The following is a 27,739-nucleotide window of genomic DNA, read 5'->3' on the forward strand; positions in this document are numbered from 1 at the left end:
TGGTTGCGTTTTATACACCAATAATGAAGCAACAGAAAGAGAAATAAAGAAACGGATCCAATTTACAATGCACCAAGAGTCAAAAAATACCTAGGAATAAACCTAACCAAAGATGTAAAAGATCTGTATGCTGAAAACTATAGAAAGCTTGTGAAGGACATTGAAGAAGATACAGAGAAAGTGAAAAACATCCCACGCTCGTGGATTGGAAGAACAAATATTGATGACATGTCAATACGACCCAACGCAGTCCTCATATTATATGCAGCCCCAATCACATTGCACCAGCATTCTTCTCCAAGCTGGAACAAGCAATCATAAAATGTGTATGGAAACACAAAAGACCCTGAATAGCCAAAGTAATACTGAAGAAGAAAACCAAAGTGAGAGGCACCACAATGCCAGACTTTAGCCACTACTGCAAAGCTATAACCATCAAGACAGCATGGTATTGGCACAGAAACAAATACATAGACTTAATGGCATAGAATAGAGACCCCAGAACTGGACCCATATACGTATGGCCAACTAATCTTTGACAGAGCAGGAAAGAATATCCAATGGAAAAAAAGACAGTCTCTTTAACAAATGGTACTGAGAGAAGTGGACAGCAACATGCAGAAGAATGAAATTAGACCACTTTCTTACACCACTCACAAAAATAAACTCACAATGGATGAAGGACGTGAATGTGAGACAGGAAACCATCAAACCCTTGAGGAGAAAGCAGGAAAAATCGTCTCTGACCTCAGCATCAGCAAGTTCTTAGTTGACACATCTCCAAAGGCAAGGGAACTAAAAGCAAAATTGAATCATCGGGACATCCTTGAAACAAAAATCTTCTCCACAGTGAAGGAAACAATCAACAAAACTAAAAGGCAACTGACCAAATGGGAAAAGATGTGTGCAAAAGTCATACTGAATAATTGGCTACTATCCAAAACCTATAAAAAGAACTCACCAACTCCACACCCAGGAAACAAAGAATCCAGGGAAGAAACGGGCAGAAGACTTGAACAGACACTGTTCTAAAAAAGACATCCAGATTGTCAAGAGACACATGAAAAGATGCTCAACAGCACTCCTCGTCGGGGAAATCCAAATCCAAACCGCACTGAGATGCCACCTCATGGCAGTCAGAGTGGCTACAATGAGCAAATTAGAAGACTATAGATGCTGGTTGGGATGTGGAGAAACAGGAACCCTCTTGCACTGTTGGTGGGAATGCAACCTGGTGCAGCCGCTCTGGAAAACAGTGTGGAGGTTGCTGAAATCATTAAAAATAGATCTACCTGAAGACCCAGCAATAGCACTGCTAGGAATTTACCCAAGGGGTACAGGAGTGCTGAGACATAGGGGCACATGTACCCCAATGTTTATAGCACTACTTTCAACAACAGCCAAACTATGGCAAGAGCCTAGCTGTCCAGCAACTGACAAGCGGATAAAGAAGTTGTGGTTTATGTATATACAATGGAATACTACTTGGCCATGAGAAAGAATGAAACCTGGCCATTTGTGGCAACGTGGATGGAACTGGGGGGTATGATGCTACGTGAAATAAGTGAGGCAGAGAAAGACAGATACCATATGTTTTCATCCATGTGTGGATCCTGAGAAACTTAGCAGAAGACCATGGGCGAGATGATGGGGGGAAACAGTTATAGAGAGGGAGGGAGGCAAACCATAAGAGACTCTTCAATACTGATAACAGACCGAGGGTTGACGTGGGGTTGGGGAGAGGGGAAAGTGTGTGACGGGCATTGAGGAGGGCCCCTGTTGGGATAAACACTGGGTGTTGCGTGGAAACCAATTTGAAAATAAATTACATTTAATGAAAAAGGAAATCCAGGGGTTGCTCTTACTGAATATGAGGATAGCTTTCCATTTTCAGCACTTTATGAGCATGAGGTAGTAGTAGCTTAAGCTGCGTAGATGAAACTTTTGTTTGTGTGTTTAAGAGAAGGAGTTGAATAAAGACAGAGGCCTGTCACATGTATCACGTTGACCTTGGCAAGTTTCTCTTCTAATTGTTACCATGACTTACCACTTTTAGTGATTCACATAGTTTGGAGTCATCCTTTCATGCCGAAGTGGATTTCAATCGATCATGGTAGGTGGTCCTTGTAGTATTTTGTGAATGAATTGTGTATGTGGTGATGACGGATGGACTATGCTGGTTGTTTTCAAAAGCACTTACACGGACGGTGTAACACGTTTTCTACCCTTGGAATCCCATACGGTCTCTTACTACCTTGTCTATGACTTACCTGAAATATCATGAATTGGTAGGTAGTGAATAGGTTTTAGTGGCACTGAATGCCCTACTGGCCACTCACACATAATTCGTTGACGCTTTGCTCTTAAGCACACAACGACTCGGTCTTCCCTAAGCTGCATGAAAGTGCGAATGGATACTAACTAGGCGAACTGTTTGCTGCTGCTGTGAAGAACAGCTTCGTGAACTGTGAGCTGTAGCAACACACGTATGGAACCCTAAGCAAGGCACAGTATATCGGTGTTCTTTGAAAGGGTAGGGTAGTTATTTCAATTTGGCTTTCAGTGCGTTGCATGACAAGGCACTTAATTAGCTAAAACCCTCTTAGAGTCATGTTTGATTGCAAGTTGTGTGTACTCTCCACCGCTAAGTGTCATTTCATGTTAGATGGAATTAATGGAGGATGAAGCACCCGTGCATTCACCTCTAGGACAACACTCTTGAACTCGTGAACAATTATGGGCCTTCTCAGGTAAGATTGCGTGCAGGTCTTTCTCAAGGGCATAATCTGAAACACAGCCAAACCTAAGGCAGCTTTGGGCAGCCCACCGTGATAAGATATGCAGACATTGTGACCTCACAAAGCGCCTGGTCTCCTAGCAACTGCGGTGTAACTCTCACAGCCTGCCTCCTGATTTGGCTTCATGGTAGGAAATTCATTAGGGTCCTGAGGCGGCCGCGAGACCTGGCAAGCGCAGCGGCCCCTAGCGGCCTCACATCCTGAGCAGCATGAAGAGGCGGAGACGCTGGCCCAGGGCGGCCTTGGCCCCAGCAGCCATAAGAGGAGCCTCTAGCGCTGCAGGAGGGGCCATGCGGAGGCAGCAGCCCCCGAGGCCCGCCTCCAGACGCGCCCGCCAGCTGCCAGGCGGAGGCGCCACGGAGCCCGGACGGTGGCGGTCGGCCAGAGGAAGGTGCCGCCCCCGCCGCCACCATCCCGGGAGGATAGCAGCCCCCGTAAGCACGCGGCACCCGGGACGTGCTCCAGGGGCCGCACCCTGGAGGAGAGTGGAAGGGCGGCCACCCCGACGTTGACCACCTTCCCCACCATCCGCGTACTAGGCGCCGTGTGGGTCGAGAGCAGCCTGCCAGAAGCGCTACGCCAGGCGCGCCAAGTCCTGGGAGTGAACCTGGAACCCGTGGTGAGACTCCGCCTCTTCCCAGTGCCTGGGCGGGAGATGCGGGCCACCGCCGCGCGACTTCTCAGCCCAGGGACGGGTTGTGCCTGGAGGGATGAACTAGGGACAGCCGGGACCGCGTCTCCTAGTGCACTTTACAGGAGAAGAAGCACCAGACGGTCCCGGCCAGCGCCCCCGGGATGCGGCGCCGCCTTCTGGGACTCCGGGGCAGCTGTGCCCTCTGCTGCCTCCCAGCACCAGGTCTGCGGAGGGAGGAGACCCCTGGACCGCAAGGGAGGTCCCCTTTCTTCCTAACCCCAGATTGAGATGTCTCCAGGACTGTAGGGGCAGATCCATGTTCTCTCTTGTTCCCTCATTGGTCTGAAGTCTTCAGAAGAAGCTATTCCACCCCCACCCACTCCAAAGGAAGTTGGTTCCATGCTTGTGTAATAAAGCTAGAATTTCCTTGCTGTTCACCCACCTCTGGCTCCTCCCGCCTCATTTTCTTTCTTTCTCTCCTTTTTTGACTGCCACTCTTTCTGGACAAAAGATTGAATATGTGTGGAAAGTTGTTGCAAGAGTTGGTATTCTCAATACCAATGGCAATAGTGGGTATTCTGAGTCCCACACCTTTCCGAGTTAACTGGATTCCAACGCTTTGACCAAGGATATTTTCGAAGAATTTCTAAGAAATTCAAGCGTATCACTGTTAATAATGTAAGGATTTGTATGGCTTTGAATGTCATGGGCTCGGTGATTACAAACCAAAAGATCCAAAGTTCAACTGTGTACACATTCTTAAGACGTTTCTAAAGATTTTATATTGAAATGTAATGTTTATGTTTAGTGAGCTCCTAAAGGAAATGGTAGACACTCGGGAAGTTTTGTTGAGTAAAATTAACTTGGGAAATTCTTTATAAGTTGGTAAAATTGAAAGTGCATTGAGAAACCACACGGTTTCTATTAAAAACCAATGAGGGATTTTCAATAACTAACTAACTAACTAACTAACTAACTAACTAAATAAATAAATAAATAAATAAATAAATAAATAAATAAATAAATAAATAAATAAATAAATAAATAACTGGTGCTGGTTATGGACATGGATGGAATCCACTCGGAAATGACTTGGCTTTGTACCAATCTCACATACTGATCTGGGAATCTTTCCAGGATAATTTATTTTAAAATGGAAATCACATAGAATAAATGAGTAGGGGTAAGTGTGGTGACTAAAGCTGCATACATAATAGCCGTTGGAATTCTCTGAAGTATTACTGATATAGAGCGGTGGTACATTTTTTTTGGCACCAAATACCTGGTTGAGGTTATCTTTGGGCAAAATAGATTTTCCTCACTTGTTTTTGTCGTTGTTGTTGGATAACAGGAAATATCCACATTACCAAGCATCACTCTTATAAATATCATGGCAGTTGGTTAACAGTTTTGCTCCAGGACTTTCCTTTATTATCTTATGTCCATGCACAGTTAAGTTGGCACGTATTGGTCTTTTGCTTGGCAATCAAAGACCAGAGGGATCAAACAGGAGAGCCACACAGAGTACTTTTCACTTTCATGAACGTGTTTATATCCTGTGGCCCAGCAGGGAATTCTGGATTATCCAAGTGACCTCAGTTATTGGTGGCAGCGAGACTTAATGGTTTTTAGTTAGTGGTGCCGCAGCCAGATTTTACTGCGATATCGGAAGGGCCAAGGAGTGAGTTTGTACCACTATTCTTTCAAGTTTAAGTGTTCTGCAATAGAACCATCCATCCCAGGCTGAAACATGACCTATTTAATCTTCAAGATTACGGTTTCTCTCTGCTTGGCAGCTTTTTAGGGCAATAATGAGAGTTGTGATTTTTTTTAATTTTCTTTTAATGTTTATTTATTTTTGAGACAGAGAGAGACAGAGCATGAATGGCGGAGGGTCAGAGAGAGAGAGAGAGACACAGAATCTGAAGCAGGCTCCAGGCTCCGAGCTGTCAGCACAGAGCCCGACGTGGGGCTCAAACACACGGACCGTGAGATCATGACCTGAGCCAAAGTCGGACGCTTAACCGACTGAGCCACCCAGGCACCCCAATAGTTGTGATTTTGACTCTTGGGCTTGTAGAGTTCAAATGGCATAGCTTCCTAATATACAGTTTCCAGTAAGCCTCATATTCTTTTTTTCAATACTCAGTGATAATGTGTTGTTACAAATACTGCCACATGAGTAAATAAAAGTGAATAATTATATAAAAGATGCAGAGGGTTAAATTATACTCGTGTCATAGGAAGCTTATATAAATTTTCGTTACTAGCTTCCATTGCTAATGGTATTTGAAATACACAAGTTTTTCTCCCCCACCCTTCCCAAATGAACTGTTTTAGCTAATTAGCCCCTGAGGAAAAGATACATATTTGTACAACTTCCCTCTTGTATGTAATTGCATAATAATTAAAAATGAATCCAATGACCATATTAGAATGTAATTTCAACATATAGCTGATCGAGGTAGCTTCCCAGAGGGTTTTGAAATTAGATGTAGCTGGGAGGATAACTTAGCTCAGTACAGCTTTGAAACACAACCATTGACACCATGCAGTTATTTGTACTTAACTGAGAATCTTAGTTTTTCCCTGCTATACCTTCTTATTTTATTGCACTTGAACTTGCATTCATGCTTTGGGTTATCTGGGCTATCTGATTTCGGTTTGGATCTGAATGTCCATCCTAAATTCAATATGTTGTTTAGCTGGTCCCTTAAAAAATATTGCCATTTCTAGTTTAAAAAATAGGATGTAAAAAAAAGAAAAGTCTTTGTTTTTGCCAAGTGTTCTTTAGCAAAACCTTGCTGAAGTTTTGTTTTACAACTTATATAATGTGAAGAAATAACTAATATAGTCGATTCATATATTAATATGAAAATGAAAGTATTTTATATATCCTTTTGGGCAGACCGTGAAAAGGAACTTGACACGGTGGGCTTTCTGGTGAGGCATTCATTTACTGTCTTCTAAAATGAGTCTGTGGTTAGGTTGTACAGATTTTTGAAATAAATCCCATAGTCTTGATTCATTCTCATACCTTTATATCTCATATGGCACAAGGAGGAGGGAGTTTATGACCTTGCTATGCTTGAGTGCCTATATGTGGTGACTGGCACCTCACATAAGCTTTTGAATTCCTGATGTCATTTTTATCCCCCTTCTACTTGTCACCCAGAAACTTACTTTTCCTTACAGAACCAGTAATGTTATAATTGTGGAGAGCAAGCTTCATTGTTGTTTACTGTCACTGTTGTGCTGTGTGTTTTGCCCAAGTTTGAGGACGCAATTGTTCCAGTATAATTTAAACCAGTGGCTGACACATAATGATTTGCTGTGTGGAAGCAATACTACTATTGTTCTGAACACTGTTGAATAAAAATGCATGAAACATATTTGGATACAAAAAAATCTGAGCAATTTTGAACTCATAGTTTTTTGGTGTTCCAAGGATTGCCACGGAGCTCTTAAAATGAGTGTTTTTAGTGCATATATAATTTATATATATAATATTTATATTATTTAGTGCGTATATATATTATATACTGGATATATATATGTGTATATATGTATACATATATGTATACACATATACATATATGTATATATGTGTGTATATATATATATACACACACAGACACACACACACACACACTTATATATATATATAAGTATATATATATATATATATAATTTGCTTTATTGGTGTGTTTAAAATATTTTTGGTAGATTGTCATGTCTTATGGGAATTAGAACTCAGTTGTTTGTCATGGAACTGAATTGTGTTCTTGGACAGTTTAATGTGCACCTATGATTAAGATTTACAATCTGCTTGTACTTTTCTTTTTAATGTATTAACTGTAAATACGTGTTAGAGAATATGCAGTGTCTGGCTCTTCTAATGATGTTGGAAAGTTTTTGAAATGTAATCTTATGTTTGCGTGTGAATTGCAAACAATGTGAGAAATTTTTATTTCTTTTGTTAACATCAACATCCTGGAAGCCTGGAGATATGGTTTTTGTGCTATTTTCGGAGTCAACAGTATGTCAATATCAAGTCTGATGTTCTAGCGAATCTCTGAGACAATGCTTCATGCCAGAGTCCAAACCATTACCCAGTTTGCCACAATAAAGACTTTAAAACTGCATCAAAGTTCATTTGAGTCCTGACTCCAACCCCCTTCTAGCAGTGATAGAAAGCCTAACACAAACGTATTTTTATATTATAAAAGAACGTAAGTGTGCTGCATAAGAGTAGCAGCAGTAAAGGCTGTCCTAGAGAATAAAGTAAAGCCAGAATTTTCAATACAGCCTAGCGGGTAGACATAGAGTGTTAGCAAGGGCAGGATTCATAGTATTATGTGCCCTGGATTTGTCTTTGTGTGTGAGTTCCTATCAATAATTGGAGGCAGCAGCGTCCTAACTGTGGATCACATTGACTGCGGTGGGATGAAAGATTGACCACTGGAAACCTTTAGAACTGCACGTAAGTTACAGAAATGCTCTATGCTTTAGCTTCCTGAAGAATCACATGTGGTTAGTAAAATAAACTATTGGACTACTGAAAGGATTAAAAAAGGATGGTAATGGGTGAACACGTAGAAAATGCTTCATAAATGCTATTAATTGGAGGCATGTGGGCTGAAAATAAATATATATGCTGAGAGGTACTTGCGAGTTTCACATCCTGAAAATAGAGTGCGGTCTGAGAAAGCCAAAAGACAAATGATGAGAAGGTAATGTAGGAGTGGGTTTAGTTGACGAAAGAAACGGCAGGAGGTGAGGTAAATTAAGTTGATTCATTAGGTAGTTTTCACTGTTGGAGGTTTTCTAGACTTCCTTAGATATTTAGGGTCTTTTTGTCCTTTGTTCTGAAATATATTTAAAACATATTGTTATGTATATTAAACTATCTGAGAATTTATACAAATAATAAGAGTTACCAATCACGAACTTGCCAAATGTCAACACGAAATTTTCATTTTGGGTAAGCTCGGTAATGTTTGCTTTCAATCCGTGTGAGTTTACATGTAGAAAACTAAATTTGAAGCAATATGTGTGAGTTTCGTACTTCCTGTGTTAAGGGAGACAAGTAAGTGCAGTAGTTTGATTTGAAATAGCAGAACGTTGTTACCATAGGGAAAAGATAGCCTCACAGTTGAAGCATGGACACACTCATCTGTAGATTTGGGTCTAATGACTGTGACTTAGCTCTCATTCCACTGCCACCTGCAGAAGGAATAACAACATATTCTAGGTTGGGGAGCAAGTCAAAGTTACAGTAGCTGAAATTAACAATAAAAGATTTTCCCTAGATGGAATTTATCCGGTGGTAAGAAGATCAAAACGGAGCCTGGCTGCAGATTTTACAAGAGCAATGACTTCTCGTCAGCACTCCCTTGTCTTGGCAATGTCACCTTACACAGAAATTTAGAACATGCGGAACATATCCAGAGCCCAAAAGGAAAGCAGTGCTCAGAACAAGATGGGACAGTATGGCTCCCAAGCAAAAATGAATAAATATTCTAGGGGACTCATAACTGAACTTCTCTTACTTTGAAAGGTATTCATAGAAATGTTAATGTTGAGATTTTTCCAACTACTGAAAAAAGTTATGTATATGTATATATATATACACACACACACATATATATACACACACACATATATACATATATATACACATATGTACACATATGTATATGTACATATACAAATATATACATATATATGTATATATACATATACACATATACATATACACATATGAATATATACATAAATACATACACATATACGTATATGTATATATACATATATATACATATATATATATTTCTCTCTTCTAGGATATTTTAAAGTACATATTCTTTAAATGTTTAGTAGAGACAGTAGAGAAAAAAGGGTGTGATTTAGGGGTCTGCACTCAGATTAAACTAAGATTACTGAAGTATAGTATACATTCAAAAGGACATATATTATTTTTTTCATGTTTGTTTATTTTTGAGAGAGAGACACCGTGTGAGCAGCGGAGGGCCAGATAGGAAGCCACAGGATCGAAGCAGGCTCCAGGCTCTGAGCTGTCAGCACAGAACCTGATGTGGTGCTCAAACTCACAAACCGTGAGATCATGACCTGAGCCAAAGTTGGACACTTAACGACTGAGCCACCCAGGCACCCAAAAAGGACATGTATGATTAAAAGTATTCTGAGCACAGCTTGATGAAGTAAAGTTCAATATACTTGTGGAACCTGCACTCAGTAAACAAGGTACCAGTACCCCAAGGGACCACCTGTGCCTCTTTCAGTCATGGTCTATCTCTCCTTTGGGACAGGAATTATTCTGACTTCTTACAGAATATACAACTTTTGCTTGTTTTGGGACGATAGAGAAATGGAATTGTGTGTCCTACACCTAGCTTCTTTCACTCAAACTTATGTTAGTGATATTCATGTTATTGTATGTATAGATCCTTTATGCTTATTGGTGTATAGAGTTTCATTATATGAATAGTTTACAATATTTCGGCAACTCTTGGTGGACATGTAGGTATGTTCTGGCTTAGGTTAATTATGAATGAAACTTCATGAATATTATAGGGCAGGTTTGGTGAACATGTTTGAGAATAGTATTTATTTATCTAGGAGGGAATTTGCTGGGCCACATGTCATCCAACTTCTCAGCTTTGGTAAGATTCCTCCAAACTGTTCCCAAAATGGTTATACCAATTTACATGAACTTCTTTCTATAGTAGTGCCTGCGTAGTGTCTGTGAGCTCTGAATACTTGATAGCCTTGCCAACACTTGCTAATATGGTCTTTTTCATGTTATCTATTCTGGCAGGTGTACAGATTTTTTTTTTATTTGAGAAATTTCAATCTAGGTATTGTATACAAATAGTTAAAAAAAAAAAACCCACAACATCCAAATTGCAGATCAGGACTTGCAGTAAAAAAAACCAAAAGCTTTGTTTCCCCCACGAACACCTCTTCCCCAGAGGCAACACTTTCTTTTGTATTTGTTTTTTCTTTTTTTTTTTAAATCAGCGTTTTTTTTTAAACACGCCATTTTGTATGAACAATTTTAGATTTAGAGAAAATTGCACACAAAATACAGTTTCCTCACCCCCACTAGTTTCTATAGTACCTTGCACTCACGTGGATACGTTAATTATAAGTGGTGGATGAGCCATCATTGATTGGCCCATTATCATTAGACACATTATCATTACTAACAGTTAGGGTTTATTTTGTGTTATATAGATTCATAAGTTTTGAGAAATGTAAAATGGTATGTACCTACTATTGCAGCATCATACAGAATAGTTCCACCACCCTAAAGTGCCCTGTGCTCCACCTATTACCACTATCTCTCTCCCCCTAAACCCTAATAGCCACTGGTCTTTTTCCTTTCTCCGAAGGTGTTTTGTTGTTGCTTCTGTTGTTGTTGTTGTTGTTGTTGTTGTCGTTTTGTTTTGTTTTGTTTTGTTTTTCCAGAATATTATCATAGTTGGAAACGTAAAGCGTATGGCTTTTTCGGATTGGATCCCTTCACTTAGTAATCCACATTTAAGTTTCCTCCATGGCTTTTAAGTAGCTCCCTTTCTCCCTCTTTCCTTCCCTCCTCTTCTGTCTCTCTGCCTTCCTTTCACTAAGGGAGTTTATTTTTTAAAACAGCGTTTGGTTTCCAGAAGAAGACTGGAAAGTGCAGAGTTCCCCTGTTCTCCCTCCTACCCCCCAAAACATAGTGTTCCCTATTGTAAACTTCTTGTGTCAGTGTAGTGCATTTGTTACAACGGAGGAGCCAATATGGAAACTATTATTAACGAAAGTCCCAAGTTTACCTTAGCATTCACTGTGGTGTGCAGTTCTGTGAGTTATGACAAATGCACAATGCCATGCTTCAAAGCATTTCACTGTCTTCCAAGATGTTTCACTGTCGTAAGTATTCCCCGTGCTTCATCTATTATTCATCTCTCCCTTCCCCCCTGAGTTCCTGGCAACCACAGGTCTCTTTACTGCCTCCATTATTTGAGACAACACTTTTAACTGTTCCAGGTTTATATTCTTTTCTTAGGTATCTTCATGAATATAAGTAATATAGCATAGTGCTGCTTATTGATTTGTCAGTTTTAAGCACCGTCTACTGACTTCCTATGTGAAGATGATGTATACGTCGCTTAAGCCACCTGTCTTCTCTCTCCTCACCTTCCGATATATTCCTGAACTTCTATCTTTATCCTGTTTCAGTCAGGTCCAGCCAGCCGGTGAGTCACTATCGGTATTTTAAAGAGTTACACACGTGATGGGAAATCCCAGAAGCCAAACAAAGGATGGCGAAGCAATCAGGAATTAGTATCGTCAGAAAGCTGTTTCCACCCCCAGGGCTAGAGAAACTCAGAACCATACCTAGCAGGAACTGAGAACATCAGAGAAGAGGCTCTTGGAAAGAAGCTGGAATTTGGAGGAGATAAAATCACTGGTAGCAAGTGGAGCGGGAGAGAGAAAAACCTCTGGGCTTATACCTTCCTCCCTTTCTCCCATCAAACACCCATTGGTCAAACCCCTCTGGAAGCCAGTTGGCAAGGAACCAGGAAACACAGTCTGTAGGAGAAGTGCAGGAACTGGATCTGAGGGCAAAAAGACATAATGGATGAAGTTACATATATGGACCAGTTAGGGTTCTCCAGACACTTAGTATCAATAGGATTTGGTTCACAGGATGACGGAGGCTGAGAAGGGCAGAGCCAGGAGATCCAGTAGTTTAGTTCCAGGCAGACTCCAAAAGCCTAAGAATCAGGAGAGCTGATGATGTATGTTCCATTCCAAGTCTGAGTCTGAAGTCAGGAGACCACTATCGCAGCTTGAAGACACTCAGATACACAACAGTGGATTCTCTCTTACTCTGCTTTTTGTTCCATTCAGGTCTTCAATCGATTAGTTGAGGCCACCCAGTGTTTGGCAAGGCAATATGTTTTGCTTAGTCCACTGATATACAGATGTTCATTGTACTAAGAAATGTCCTCACAGACTCACTAGAAATAATGTGTAACCATATATCTGGGTACCCTGTGGCTTAGCCCAGTTAAAACATGAAATTAACCATCACAAGATATAATTTTTTGCATATATGTAATGTATGTATGTATGTATGTATGTATGTATGTATGTATGCATGCATGCATGTGTGAATGAATATATGTTATTTGAGAGAGAGAGAGATAGAGAGAGAGAGAGAGAGAGAGAGAGAGAGAGAGAGAGAGAGAGAGAGAGCACATATGCTCAAGCAGGATAGGGGCAGAGAGAGAGAATTCTGAGAATTCTGTCAGTGCAGAACCTAATCCGCATCTTAGTCTTATGAACAGTGAGATCATAATCTGAGCCAAAATCAAGAGTTGGATTCTGAACTCACCAAGCCACTCAGGTACCCCACAAGATGCAATTTTAAAATAGAGACCTATTTCTCTTACCTGTACTATCATTTTTCATTCCTTACATTGTAAGATAAATGTCTTCCTCACACTTGCTGCACTTTTTCTCAGTCTCCCATCAGCTTTGGACTTCTGTTTGTCATTGTTGTTAACATTGGTATTATGCTCTGCAATCAAGTCTCTTTAGATTGTTCAAGGTTGATTCTAAAACTTGAAAACTAATAAATGGTTTAAAATATTGGGATTATTAAATAATATGCAAACATCAGAATTACTACCCTTTTCTGGGATCAAGGTGAAATGTGTCCTTTTTCTTTGTATTCCATCAGTGCTTTAAACCACGCCATGTTTCACTTGGCTCATTCAGAGTAAGACCATCTTATGGATATTTTCTGGTTCTCCTTAGTTTTCTAATTGCACTTCTTTGTTTTATTGCACTCTTTCAGTGTTTTCAAATCATGCCACTTATGACATCTTCCTGTTAACCTCTTAGAGGTCACTTACTGGAGCCTTCTCTTTTCCTGCCTCATTTAGGTGGTGACTCAGTAGGTCTGCTTCACAGCTTCCTTCCTGTGATTTTCCACTGCTACCGGTCCCCGTTTGTTTCCATGGTTTCATGGTAATATGGCTATCTGGGAAGTTAGGGAGCATTTAAAAGCCTGGACTCTTGAGCCCGACGGCCTGGGGTTAGACTTTACTTGTTCCACTTACCAGCTGTGTAAGTTGGATGTTGGATGAGTTCTTTGGCTTCTTTATAACCCTATTTCCTCCTCTAGAAGATAATAATGGTAATTGTATATACTTTATAAGTTTGTTATGTGGTTAATATGTAATAACATGTGAAAATAACCCATAACAGTGTCTGGCACAAAAATAAACACTGTTAATGTTGGCTATTATTAAGTATAATTTTTCTTTATTTTTTTCTCTCCTTGTTTTGCTGGAGTACACCTTCAGATAACTTCCTAATGCAGAATGAATAGAATCAAATGTACTGAGTCTTTGCACGTCTGAAGATATCTTGAGTCCACTCTCAAATTGAATTGATAATTTTGATAGGTGTACAATTCTAGCTTCTGTTTTTATTTCATTTATTTTTAATTTTTAAAGTTTACCTCCAAATTACTTAGCATGTATTGCAACAATGATTTCAGGAGTAGATTCCTCAGTGCCCCTTACCCATTTAGCCCATTCCCCCTCCCACAACCCCCCCCAGTGACCCTCAGTTTGTTCTCCATATTTATGAGTCTCTTCTGTTTTGCCCCTCCCTGATTTTATATTATTTTTGTTTCTCTTCCCTTATGTTCATCTCTTCCACTCATAGAATTCTAGCGTCTAATGGCCAGTTGCCCCTTCCATCGATTATCTCCTGATCACAACACAATTGGAGCTACAATATCTGCTCTCTAGAGGTGTTTTTGACTCATCATCACTTTCACCTTCTTGTATTTTTCAAAATCATTCAGTACGTCTGGCGTATGCTTAAGGAAAAGGGAATGGAGGTCCACCTTTTGAAGGGCTTAAAAGAGAATTTATGAACATATTTTAGACTGCCAAAGCCTATCTGCTGGTCTCCTGTTATTCACTTTTATCCTGCATGAAAAATATCCTCACCCTACCCCAAGAATCCTCCCTCTTAAAGACCCAGCCCTTGTAACATCAGCTCAAAGTCCAGGATATTTTTATCTAAATTAGGTCCAGGTGTGAATGAGTCTCCTTGTGTGCACTGGTCCTTGATTACACTTTCAATCTGAAGACCTATGAATGAAGACCTATGAATTAAGCATACCACCAACACGGGCACGTGATAACTAGAAAACACACACACACACACAATCACACACACACACACACACACACACACACACACACACACACACACACACAGAAAAAACAAACAATCCAACAAAACACAAACATTTCTGTTCCAAAAGAAAGGAAGGAGGTTATCATGTGTCACTGGTCCATAACAATTCTGAAGTTCATCTGGCCCAGGTAGGCAGTCCTTTCATTGGGTCTTAAGGCCTGGGAATGATTTTCCATGGCTCTAGCTCCTCCGGGGTTCTGGCTTTCAACCTCCAAGTCATTCTTCCCTTCTCATGAAAGGTAGCCTGTGTCTACAGCCTTATGGTTGTCTCGGCCTACTTACTGGTTGTAGGAGTTTGTGGGTCCAAAGCCTTCTTTCATTTTACTCTCTGGGATTAAGTAAACCCTTCTCTACCATGGACTTTTTCAAACCTTTATAAGGAAAAACACTCCTAAACTTCAAGTTGTATTGTAACAGAGAGAACCCTGTGCCTCACAGTTTAGTCTGCGAGGGTATGCTATGAGAGAGAACACCGGTATTCTCCAAGACCCTTCTTCGTTTAGGACACTTTTCTAGCATCTTTTCCCCAACGTCATCTGCTGAGTGAGGTTGGTAATAATTTCACCTTCAATAAGAGTGACATTATTGATGTTATCTGTGCTAACAAAACATGAAATTGTATTTGAATGGCATTGAGTAAGGGCAAGTAGTATCGTTTAGGGAAGTGTTCAGCTGTCACAGAAAGGCTGCCACCAGTGGCATGAACAAAGAGAGTTTTACTCACAAAGAGGCTGTACGCTGTGCCCCATTAAGGCAGCAATGTCATCTGCAGCAGGCTGCTTGGAATGGCAGAGCTGCCAATTTCTTTATGACCCACTACAAAATTTTGGGAAAAAAGTTAGCAGCCGTTAATATAATATTACCAACATTTTTACCACTTACCATCTTCAAGATGCATCACATGTGTGAGCATTTCAAGCTCACAGCACATCTGTGCGGGAGAATTGTTGATGTCTTTTGGAGGTCATTCGTTTTCTTCTTACGTCAAAACTTAGCTGTCATATTTCTAGGGCATGTGGCTTCACCAAATCCCCTCCTAGGTTTCCTTTGCTTATCAATGCATCAAGCAAACTCATAGGAATTCTAGAAGTTAATACTTGTGAGTCATGGAGAAACCAGTTCTGCCTTATCAAATCACATTAAATACTCATGCCATTCAGTGTACTCTCAGATGAACCATTGGAAGGTGCTCCTGTATTAGCTTTGTATTTCTGTTGGCAAGAACCTTGCCTCCTAGAGGCACTGTAACTTTCATATCTATTAGTAACTGGCAATGAAGTAGAAACCAAGAGTTTTCTTTGTCTTCTTGTTGACACGGTATAATGTATACTAAGTTACCCCGTTTCCTTGTTTAATTTCTTCGCATCATATACCAACTGCAATATCATCACGGAACAATGGTGGCCCCGAATGTAGCATCACCAGCTCTGGAAACTTCAGGTATGGCCACGGTAACAGTTAGGGTGGACTCCATCCAGTTCTTGGCCACTTGGGCTTGTCTGATTCTCTCCGTTTATCTACCTCCCACCCCACACCCCAGCCCCAGCAGCAGTGAGAATATGGTTAGTCAGTGAATCTCCAGCAGATCCAGATGCAGACCATTTCTCTGGATAATCTTTATGGTTGACTGTGGCCTAGGTAGCAGCACTGGTTCAGACAGAAACACCTGATTTGGGTGCCATCAAGCAGTATCTGTGCCCTGCCTGAGAAATGGGACAGTATGCATTTCAAACACTTCAAGTCTCCACTTCTCCCTGCAGACTTCTGTGTTTTGTTGCTTTCATCCACCTACCAAAGCAACCCCAACTTTATGCTAAAGAGAGTGGGCCTCGTGTGTCCTTTGCAGATTGGAATGCTGTTACTAGTTTGGGTTATCTTAACAAAAACTGGCAAATTATCTAAAAATATAGAATTCTGTGTGAATTTGGAATCCGTACCTGTAGTAAGCTCTCCATGATTCCATTGATTAGGGAGAGATATCAGACCATACTGTAAGAAACCCTGCCTTCGAATGCTACAGCTCTATGGACTTTCAAAGCACTATTTTTCACCTGGTTATCAAAAGTCGTTAAGTCTTTGTGAGTATACATTCAGAGCTTTTTTAAGATCTGGATCGTAGTCTCCAATTTTTCATTACCTTCCTAACCCATTTATTCCCAGAGTTCTCTTCATTTTTGAATCGTTCTGTTGGGCCTTTGACCACACCTGTCAAATAAAAAATTTCCTCAAATTGAATATATGAACATTTAAGAGCAGTCACGTGTTCAGCGCCCAAATATTTTATGATTTCCGTTAGGAGTTTATTCTGTCTGTGGACGGTGAAGAAACAAATGTCTGTTTCTTTTTTCCCCACATAAGTAAGTAGATGTGCAAGGCAGAATGCTAGGTACCTGTCAAGGGTAATAGGACATTCAGGAGTGTAAATAAGATTTCTGTCATCAAAAAAAGGAAAAAAAAAGATTATTTGATGAATTAAGATAAGCTTAAAAGATTGATGAACTAAGATAAGCTAAAAATCTCTAACTGACACTATGATAAAGCTCATCTTTAAAGCTTGCTTTGTGTACTGATATTATTCCTTTTTTCTTGAAATCTAAAGAAGTTTTTCTCTTTGGCTCTTAATATGAAATGAAAAGACACTTTTCCCTTATATGTTCTTCTGCCGTATTTAGGCTGAGCTTTTACAAAAGGCTTTTATGTATTCATTGCTTTTTATCTTCATCCTTTGTCCAAAACAAACCTTGAGATTGGGAACGATGTGGACTATTTCTAACCCAAGCTCAGAGGACTTAACTTCTCATAAACCCCTCAACTGAGGAGGCACTGAACTCCTATCATGGAGTTCCTTGTGCAGCCCATGGGCAGGATTCCACTGAAGTAATTGATAGCATCATGGAGACCCTGTCTCTGGAAGGAACTAACAATAAATAAGGATTTGACCTTATAGGCTGATTTTCCTAGAAATCTAGGAATCAAGAGGGACAGAAGTGGGATGATGGGAGAGGGACACTGGAGATGTGCTGAATACACAGGTTCACTTGAAGCCAACTGAGCAGAGGAAGGTTCTGCCCTGGAGGAGCTTGGCTCAGCAGGTGTCAGCTCCCAATTGTTATGGACTTAGTGAAAATACACTCATGAGAGCCTACGTGAAGGATGCCTCCAGAACTCTAAGAGGATTCATTCCTTTCTTATGTCTATTTTTATGGAAAGTGTCTTGGGGGTGCTTACTTCACCTTTGTGTGTCCACAGTTCTTCTTCCCACTATTTGTGTTGTCATGAACCTCCTTACATAGCCGTTGCTGCCCTCCTAGACCATGTGTTCCTCATGGGCAGGGCTCACCTTAGCCATCCGTGTGTCGTTACTACAGTGCCAGCCATGTGCAAAGGACCCTGTACATACTGAATGAATGCAATGTGTTTATGGGGTTTCAGTTCCCAATTTTTACAGAAGAAGTAGCTGTCTCACTTCAATTTTATGTGTAACAGCAGCAGTCTATACTGGGGATTCTCTCCACATTCTCTCTTTTTACAAACACCTGTATAATCAACTTTTGATGAACTTTTACCCTTTTGTGATCAGATGAATTGGCTGGAACCTTTGCCATCTCTTACGATCTTATTTGCAACCCATTACCACTTCAATTCCCTGTCCTACACTAAATTCTTGCTTAGCAAGAAGCACTATAGTTCAGTGACTAAGAGGGTGGCCCCTGGAGCCAGGCTGCCTGGGATCTAAACTCCTATTTTGCTCTATTTCTAGCAGCAGACCTTTGGACTACTTACTTTTTCTCTTTGTTACTCAGTTTTCTCAGCTGTAAAATCAGGCACAACCTAGTACCTTCACCACAGAGCTCTGAAATGAATTCAGTGAGGTAACAAAGGTAAAACACTTAGAATAATGCATGGAACCCCCTTAACTGCGAGTCAGTAAACACTCGCCTTTATTAGTGATGTAACTACGTTTTTGACAAAGTCGCTGCTTGCTTACTGAAAACCTCCATGTTGGCTGTGTTGAATGTACAGAACAGGTGAACTATGGAAGGCACCATGTCAGAGTCAGGCTTACTTGGTAGAATGAGGTCCAATTCCCTGATGCTGGTGATTGCAAGAGGATACTCAAGGGCACAGAGAGGCACAGAGTGGCACAAGGCCCTCGGTACAAACCCATACCAAGATGATCAGAAAGCCATAGGAAAACAGAGGGAACAAACTAATTTTACTTTAGTTCCCACCATACACCAGTACAGTTCTGTGCAATTCGCACATGTTCCCCTCTCAAGCAAACATAACAGGCCTGTGGGAAAGGTATTATTATTCCCATTTAACACGCAACTAGACTAATGCTTAGAAAGGTTAAATAACTTGCCAAACATCACATCGATGTGGCAGACAGGATTTGAACCAGCACCGGTCACATCCCACTGCCTCTGCCAAACTTTAGAAACATCTTTGGAAGAGGTGAAATACGTTAATCACAATCATGCGCTGAATAACATAGGACTGGGTACTATAGGCCCAAGCAATCCCAAGGCGGGAAAAATATTAATTTCCGAAGGCTATTTTGCTTACTGTTATATTTCTCAGAGCGCACAGCGTAAGTGTTCGCTCTTTGTGAAATGAGTGAGTTTATGAGGGAATGGATGAAGTGTGAATACCTATGCTCATACGATTACACCGTGTAGTTTGGTTGAGGATCTCGGGACACTCTCCCTTACATCTTCACTCAGCAGAGTAACTGGAACATTAGAGCTGTCATAGCAGGTGAAAGAGAAGGTTACTTATCATACCACTTGTCCCAAATTACGCGTAGGCCAGCTAAAAAAGCAGCACACAAACATAAGACAGTGAGAGAGAGCCAGGAAAGCTCAGAGAGAGCGAGAGATTGAATCCCAAGTAGGTTCTACACTGTCCGCACAAAGCCTGATGCAGAACTGGAGCTCGCAAACCATGAGATCATGACCTGAATCGAAAGCAATACAGTCACATGCCTAACTGACTGAGCCATCCAGGTGCTCTCACCTTTGTTAAGATTGGAATTCCCAGGTTTTTACGTAGATAAATGACAGATCTTACCAACAACAACAAAACATATTAGAAGGATGGTTGAAAACCAAGGATTGCAAGATTGCAGTAAGGACATAATATGTGGGAGTAATCGGGGTGGGTGGGAGGAAGAAAGGGCCAGGGGGTAGATAGAGGGTCTGTAAATGGAAGCTGACATTCTAGCAAAGGTGGAGCCTTGTTACTTCCACTCTTTAACTCCAGAACTTGTTGTCCCCAGCATGTGGTGTCCACTTACCATATGCTTCAGAGCTGGAGGATGGATAAGCTGCCCATTGTAATCAGGGGAAAACATTCCACCCACAGAATTCACTAATTGGCCTGTTCTATAATGTTTACCCTCTTACTGGCATTGCTAAAAGCACCTACTTTCTCTATACCACCATAGAACAGGTGGATTTTCCCTTGTCAGCCTTTGCTCGCTTGCTTGTCAGTTTATTGGTCCCCCTGTGGCTTTATTCACCACTCACCGAAAACTGACTGAGGGACTCTGTGTGCCAGGCTCTGTTCTCGAGGTATACCCCTGCCTCCATGGTGGTTGTGGGTAATTCTTGACTTCTGGGCTTCCAGCTACTACGTCAGGTGGAGCTCTCCATCACCTTCTGTTGCTTTTTCATTGTCATTGGGCATGTGTCTGCCTGCTTCTTCTCTCTTATTATGTACACGGTAGAAATCAGTGCTTTGGGCATATGGATGACTGCAGTGAACAGACTCTGGGACGTGTCTTTTCCCTTGGGGAATTTGCATATTTGTGCATATTTGTGTCTCAAAATCTAGTTGATCCTAGAGGTAGACATTTTTAAACAAAGCAAACACAGCCAGAAGGGGCTCAAGAAACAAAATCGTTGGATGTGTCCCCGAGCCTGGTAGCAATGCAGGTGGGCTAGAGGCCTACAGATGTGGAGCTAGACTGTTGTTGGATGACAGCTTCACTGTGCATCTTCAGCTAGGAAGTGGTACAGCTGGAATGAGAATTCTCCTAGTGTGATTCTTGGCCTGGTGTTTTCCTACTGACTCATTGGCCTGGGAGGGCTGAGACCTTTTGGAACTTTGTTGTGTTTTGCTGCAGAATCAAATACTAGCTAGGTTTCTCAAGTAGTTATAGAATGGGCTTTGACAGCAAGGTGGGGTGGGGGTCAGGGAGACCTGGCAGGAGGGAGGAAACTGCACAGGCAGGAGAGTGGGACTGACAGAGGCTGTTTTCTTCCATTTTGTTCTGGGCAGACCTTAGTGAGGATGTCTAGTCCTGAATACCGGTGAAGTTTATGTACTGGCCATGGAGTTGGGCGGGCACCTTATAGAGATTCCTGACAGTCTGGAGGAAGTGTGTGTGTGTGTGTGTGTGTGTGTGTGTGTGTGTGTGTGTGTGTGTGTGTGTCAAAGAGAGAGAGAGTGAGAGAGAAAGAGAGAGAGAGAGAGAGAGAGAGAGAGAGAGAGAGAGAGAGAGAGAGAGAGAGAAAGAGAGAGAGAGAGAGAGAGATGGAGAGAGAGAAGTCCCAGTAAGGGAATGTGATATTTATTTGGATTGCCTGTTCAATTCATTTTCAAAGCATTCAAATCAAAGTGAATTTTTCTTAACACTAAAAGTATGTACTGAGGTTAATCCTAATAACATTAGTCAGAAAATAAGATCTAGAATTTGATGTCCATCAATTTATAAATAAATCATTCTGGGGCAGAGGGGTCAACATGGTGGAGAAGTAGGGGGATCTGTACATCACATGTCTCTCAAACAAAGTGCTGAAGCCAAAGTATTTTGAACCCCAAAAGTCTGTGAGGAAAACAGACTGAATAACTCCCTGAGGGAAATGAGACAACTTGAGAAATGACAGGTGGCTGATTGTGAACTGGGGTGCATAAATTGGGCCAAGTAGGAATGGAGGGAAGAGATCCCCTTCTGCAGAGAGACAAAAGTAAGAGAAAGAGTGGCTCCGGAAGTGTGGGGCTGTATGTGGATAAGAGGAAAACCTCGGACTGGGACTGAGAGGGATCTTATCTCTAACTGTGGGCTTTCTTGGGTCTGGGGCTAGGCTCCCTGTTTGCGCACCTGGAGAAGAGAGGAGCCAGCATTGGCTTCAGGAGTTGATCAGGGGCACAGTCCACAGAAGGAGACAGTAGCCCCACCCTTGAGGCCTGTGCAATAGAACAAAGCCTGCCTGCATCCACCATTCCCCGGATCAGTGGCTGGGTCTAGGGTGCAGTCTGCAGTAGGAGAAAGTGGCCCCCTCCCTGGGGGCGTCGCTGTGGGACAGAAGATTGCCTGCCTGCCTCCACCATGCCCAAGCTCAGCAGTGAGGTCAGCAGCGCAGTCCATGGCAGGAAAAGGCGGGGCTTCCTGAAGCACAGCAGCACAAAGATAGCCAGGAAGACTTTTGGAGCAGCACAGAGAGGCACTTCCCCAGTGCCAGAGCACACGGAACGTGTCTGTGAATCCTAGACAAGCGCTATGCCAAAGGAGTCAGCGGAGCAAGAAGGACAACACTGCGTTTGCCTTGGGCATAATGAGGACAACTGGAACGGAGTACACCAGGTCATGGAGAAGGGGCTGGGCATCACCATTGCACCACAACCACCACCACCACCACCACCACCACCACCACCACCACCACCAAGGCGGGGCCTCTGGGATCAGTCCGAGGGTCCATAGTGGAGGTGGGACCAGCCTACCACAAACCACGCCCCTCTGTGCTGGGTACCTGCTTACCTGATGGAGCTGGATAGGCACTGTGGAACCAGGCAGCTCCATCATCCGGACCAGTGATGCTGCATAGACTGGATTAATTCCGGGACAACTCTTGTTATTTAGACATATTCTCCCTTCCTATCTCATCCCTCTCTTAAGTTGATAACTCTGCTCGTTGGTTCGTTCAAGCGGACATTTATAATCCATTCCCTTGATGCATTTCCTACTTATACTTCTATACTTTCCTTTTGCTCTCTCTGGAATGATCAAGCCATCTAGTTTCTCTGTCTGGGTAAACTTATCTTCCTTTTGTTCCCACCCCTCCTTCCTTATTTTCCTTTCTCTCTCTCTGCATTAAGCCATTTAGCCTCCCAGCCTGGTCAATATATATATATATATTTTCCTTTTCCCCACTGCTGTCATTTCCCTCTTTATATGTGTTCTTCCAACAGCAACGCCTCTACCTTGTTCTTTACTTGTAGCTGGTGTTTCTGGTTTGTTTGTTTTGTTTTCTTTTTGATTTCAGACTGTTTTTCTGTGTGTGTGAGCGTGTGTGTGTCCATTTATTTCTTTTAGTTGCACGTTTCCTTCCATGTCTCTGTTTCCTGTTTGTTGGTTTGTTTGTTTTCCTTTCCAGGGCTACTTCAAGGAACAAATAAAAGCACACCTTGTGGAGGGTCAAAAACATCATGACGAGTAGAGAACTCAAAGAGCCAATGCCACAACAACAGAGAGCAAGTAACACTCTCCAGGAAACACTACCTGCAGGGCTAGAACCTGCACAGGGCGTGACCCCCATTTCATATAGCAATTCTTGCAGGTGCAGAGCAAATAACAAGCTTGTAAACCTCATAAGAGAGAGAAAACTAGCCAAAATAATGAAATAGAAGCATTCCCCTCAAAAGAAGTTCCGGGAAGAAGTGGACAGCTAACGACTTGATCAAAACAGATGTAAGCTACATATCAGAAATTAGCATAACAGTCAAAGGATGAATCGTTGGGATTGGCAAAGGCATAGCAGACAGCATGGGATCAATTATTGCAGAGATCAAGGAAATAAAAAGTAGTCATGATAAATTCAATTGGTATAAATGAGGTGCAATTTAAAGTGGAGGCAGCCACAGCGTGGATTGAAGAGACAGAGGGGAGAGTAAATGAATTGGAAGATAAAAATATGGGGAAAAGGACGTGAGAAAAAGATAGAGAAAAAATTGAGGATCGAGAGGGGAGAATAAGAGAACTAAGTGATGCAATCAAATGGAACAATATCCATAGCACAGGATTTCCAGAAGAGAGCAAAAAGGGGTGCGAAGATGACCTTGAACAAATCATAGCTGAGAACTTCCACAATCTGGGGAAGGAAACCGACATTGAAACCAAACGGGCACAGAGAACTCCCTTCAGATGTAACTTGAGTTGATCTTCTGCACAACATATAATAGTGAAACTGGCAAAATACAAGCATGAAGAGAGAATTCTGAAAGCAGCTGGGGATGAAAGGACATTAACGTACAAAGGTAGAAGTATTGGGATAGGAGCAGACCCATCTACTGAAATCGGACAAGCCATAAACGAATAGGGGAATCTTCAATGTGATGAATAGGCAAAATATGCAACCAAGAATCCTTTATCTAGCCAGTCTGCCATTCAGAATCGAAGGAGAGGTAAAGGTCTTCCCAAACAAACCAAAACTGAAGGAATTCATCACCGCTAAACCATCCCTGCAAGAGATCCTAAGAGGGATTCTATGAGGGAAATGTCGCAAGTATCACAAAGTGCCACAGACACCAGTACAAGCATGAAAAGCACAGACATCACAGTGCCTGGGAACCATAGCTTTCCATAATAACACTGCATGGAAGTGGAATAAATGCTCCAACCAAAAGACATAGGGTATCAGAATGGATAATACAAAGCAAGACCCATCTATTTGCTGTCTTACAAGAGACTCCTTTCAGACCTGAGGACACCTTACTATTGAAAGTGGGGGGATGGAGAGCTACCTTTCATGCTACTGGGAGTCAAAAGGAAGCTGTATTAGCCATACTTATATCAGACAAACTTGACCTTAAATTAAAGTGTGTAGCAAGAGATGTTTAAGGGCATTATTAAATAATTACAGTGTCTGTCCATCAGGAGGAGCTAACAATTATAATGAGTATGCAGTAAATTCGGAAGCACACAAAGATTTAAAACATTTAATCACAAACATTAACAATCTCCATGATAAGAATGTGGTAATTGCAGGGGGCTTTAATACTCAACTTACAACAATGGACAGAAAATCTAGACAGAATCAGGAAAGAAACAATGGTCCTGAATGATACATTGGACCAGAAGGACGTGACAGATATTTTAGAACTCTACATCCCAAAGCAGCAGAGCATACTTTCTTCTGGAGTGCAAGTGGAACATTCTCCAGGAGAGACCACATAGTAGGTCACGAGAAGCCTTCAATAAATACAACAGAATTGAGATGACACCATGCACACTTTCAGATCCCAATGTTTTGAACTTGAAATAAACTACAGGAAAAAGTCTGCTAAACCTCTAAAAGCATACAGGTTAAAAAACATCTTACTAAAGAATGAATCAGTCAACCAGACAGAGAAGAAATTAAAAGACATAAGAAACAAATAAAAATGAAAATTCAACAATCAAAACTTTTTGAAAGAAAATTTACTTAAAAAGATGGTAAAAGGGTTACTGAAGCTGAGTTTTGCATACTTGAGACAGCATGTAATGCACTAAGGAGTCAGAGTGCTTGGGGTAATGGCCATTTCCATAACTTTCTTAGTTCTGTGACCTTGAGCAATTATAACATCTCCTTCAGCCTCAATTCCTTCTTCTGTACACAGGGTCAATTGAGATGCTTTATGAGGTCACGTGCTTGCCACAGGGAAGTGATTGGTAGCTGTAAGTTCATTGCTTTGGCCCTTGTATTCCCAGGACTCCTGCCAGGGAGCCTGGAGGCCTGTGTGCTGGCCTGAATCTGCTACATTTTCAAGCAAATTTTTTACTTTGTGATTAAGTCTTCCCGTTTCACTGAGCCCTTGATTCACCCATGTGTTCTGGCATCTGCTGCCCTGTGTGGGTTCCCTCCTCCTTTTTAACACCCTTACTTGGTTTTGTGTGATACAGTGATCACACCACCTGAGCATCAGTTATTCGCAATAAGCGTGACTCCTCTGAGTACCTATGGTATTCTGATTATTCCCACATAGAGCTAGTTTCTGCAGCTCTGATTATCTGCTAAATTATACCAATGCATATTTTAGAAGATTCTTTTGTTGTTGTTGTTGTTGCTGCTACTGCTGTTGTTGTTGTTGTTGCTGCTGCTGTTGTTGTTGTTGTTTTTGTTGCTTAGAAATCATTTGCTTCAGGTTCATCTAGTCTATCCAGTAACACCTGCAATAACATTGAGATAAACCTTGGTTTTACCTGTTTTCACTTTTTTTTTTTTTTTTTTTTTAACATTTTTTATTTATTTATTTATTTATTTGGGACAGAGAGAGACAGAGCATGAACGGGGGAGGGGCAGAGAGAGAGGGAGACACAGAATCGGAAACAGGCTCCAGGCTCCGAGCCATCAGCCCAGAGCCTGACGCGGGGCTCGAACTCACGGACCGCGAGATCGTGACCTGGCTGAAGTCGGACGCTTAACCGACTGCGCCACCCAGGCGCCCCACCTGTTTTCACTTTTTAATGCCAGTGGATTTTGTTTTTGGTTTTCTTTTTCAGGCTCCTTTGGGAAGTTCTATTTCTTCCATCTCTCGCTCATGTTTCCTAAATAGACAATGGATTGTTTGCTAGTTGCTGTGTCTGGGACGTTGTTGCTGTTTGCCAGGTGTTAGTATTGGCATGCCAGGCCTGGGTGTTCATTCTTTCACGGATTTTTGCTCCAGGTCTTCATGACAAAGGCAACAGAATGAAGAAGGTACTGAGTTGAAGCAGTTAGAAATTCACTTCAACTAGGATTGCCGGAGGAAGTGGGCACTGCCTTTAGAGCAGGAGACACAGAAATGAACCACAAGTGAACAAAATGAGTTGGGTATAAGAAAGAAAAATAATTCCAGCACGATAGTCAAGTTTTCTTTGCTTTTATTTGAACTATGGGATCAATGTGTAACGTACTACAAACCCTTACGATCTGGGCAGCTTATTTTTATTTTAATGTTGGTTGGTTGGTTGGTTGGTTGTGTGGGTGGGTGGGTGGGTGGGTGGTTGATTTGCAGTGTGTGTGAGGAAGGGGAGGGGATGAGAGAGGGGGAAGAGAAAATTCCAAGCAGGCTCTGTGCAGAGTGTGACCTGGGGCTTGAAACCACAAATGGCGAAATCATGACCTGAACTGAAACTCAGATTAGGTCACTCAACTAACTGAGCCACTAGGCTCCCCTTGGCTGCTTATTGTATTTGCACATTGGGCCTTCGTGTTAGAAATACCATAGGGAGTGGTGTACATGCATGATCTAAGGAAGGTGTAGCTATTTAGATCTGGCTTATTTTTTTTTCCTTATAACACTTTATTCAGGAGTGATATTTCATAAGTTTATTAGAAAGACAGAGTGAAGATTGTAATTGGGAGGAAATCAGGTAAGGAGTCATTGCAGTTGACCAGGAGAGGTGAACATGACAGGAATTAGTGTGGACGCAGGAAATGGAGACATGAGAACAGATGTGGTATTTTTTTGAAAATGCTTTTTGTTGTGTAATTAACATTATATAAAATAACTCTTTTGGTGCATAGTGCTTTGAGTTTTAAAGATTGTATATACTCATGTAAATGTCACCCCAGTGATAATACAGAAGAGTTCTGTTCCTGGGGCACATAGGTGGCTTAGTCACTTGAGCATCCCACTCTTGATTTCGGCTAAGGTCATGATCTCACTGTTCTTGAGTTTGAGCCCCTGCTCACGACCTTCCCGGAGCCTACTTGGGATTATCCCTCTCTATCTCTTTTTCTGTGCCTCCCCCACTCTCACTCTCTGTCTTCCCTCCCAAAAAAATTAGACACAAAGAGAACAATTCCATCAGCTCCCAGAATTCCCTCATGTTGAATCACTCTCACCCCACCCCTGAGGCCTGGCAACCATCTATCTCCAACTTTAATATCATATAAATGGATCCTTATTGTAGGTAACTTTATGAGACTGGTTTCTTTCTTTCAACATCATGCCTTTACAATACGTCTGTTTCTTAGTGTTTCCCTGTACGGATATACCAGGGTTTGTTTAACCATTCATTTCCTGAAGGAAATTTGTGTTTCTC

The 27,739-nt window shown here is 41.7% G+C and overlaps 1 pseudogene; it reads left to right on the forward strand.

Moving 5' to 3' along the window:
• The first annotated feature begins 2,880 nt into the window (after nucleotides 1-2,880).
• LOC131503510 (uncharacterized) lies at nucleotides 2,881-3,874 on the forward strand (annotated as a pseudogene).
• The last annotated feature ends 23,865 nt before the right edge of the window (nucleotides 3,875-27,739 follow it).

Source organism: Neofelis nebulosa, chromosome Y (genome assembly GCF_028018385.1).
Source record: "Neofelis nebulosa isolate mNeoNeb1 chromosome Y, mNeoNeb1.pri, whole genome shotgun sequence".
NCBI lineage: Eukaryota > Metazoa > Chordata > Mammalia > Carnivora > Felidae > Neofelis > Neofelis nebulosa.